At 37.5% G+C, this 568-nt stretch overlaps 1 protein-coding gene and 1 long non-coding RNA gene across 4 annotated transcripts in view; one reads left to right on the top strand and one right to left on the bottom strand.

The window, feature by feature from the left end:
- Nucleotides 1-568, bottom strand: part of Rabgap1l (RAB GTPase activating protein 1 like) — a 591762-nt gene that overhangs the window by 227139 nt on the left and 364055 nt on the right. The window lies entirely within an intron of this gene.
- Nucleotides 1-568, top strand: part of LOC104866331 — a 33735-nt gene that overhangs the window by 11304 nt on the left and 21863 nt on the right. The window lies entirely within an intron of this gene.

Here is a 568-nt window from a genome sequence, read left to right as displayed (position 1 = left end):
TTTTTTTTTTTTTTTTTTTTTTTTTTTTGGTACTGGGGATCAAACTCGGGACCTTGCAGTTTCAAAGCAGGAGGTGGCAACTGCAATTTATAACAAGTTTTCTGTGGTCACTTCCATATATTCCAGGATTGGCTGCAGTTTACATAACTACACAGAAGTGATGACAAGTGATGGGAATTGAGCATATTACAGATACATAAGGAAAATAAAGACATACTTGTTATAAACAAATAGCAAAGCTTATCTTGTTCACTTGGCTCTTCCTGTTTCTGGGGAAATGCTTGACAGAACACCTGAAGTCCAATAAATATCTTGACTCAAGGGTCACCCATGGCATCCCCAATTAGAGTTCACCTTCTACAGAGCTAGAAAAGAAATGTACCACCTCTCTGGACACCATCTAATATCACATCATCTAGCATCAATGATACCAGCTCAGTATGTTTTCAAGCATGTACTTGAAAGCTCCAAAGTAAAAGCAAATATTAAAAACCTATCTTCAGGGGCTGGAAATTTAGCTAAGTGGTTCTACCTCTTGCCTTGTAAGCATAAGATCCCAAGTTCAATA

This window comes from Fukomys damarensis, unplaced genomic scaffold (genome assembly GCF_012274545.1).
Source record: "Fukomys damarensis isolate Sample0158 unplaced genomic scaffold, DMR_v1.0_HiC HiC_scaffold_11, whole genome shotgun sequence".
NCBI lineage: Eukaryota > Metazoa > Chordata > Mammalia > Rodentia > Bathyergidae > Fukomys > Fukomys damarensis.
This window is presented reverse-complemented; position numbering and strand designations above follow the sequence as displayed.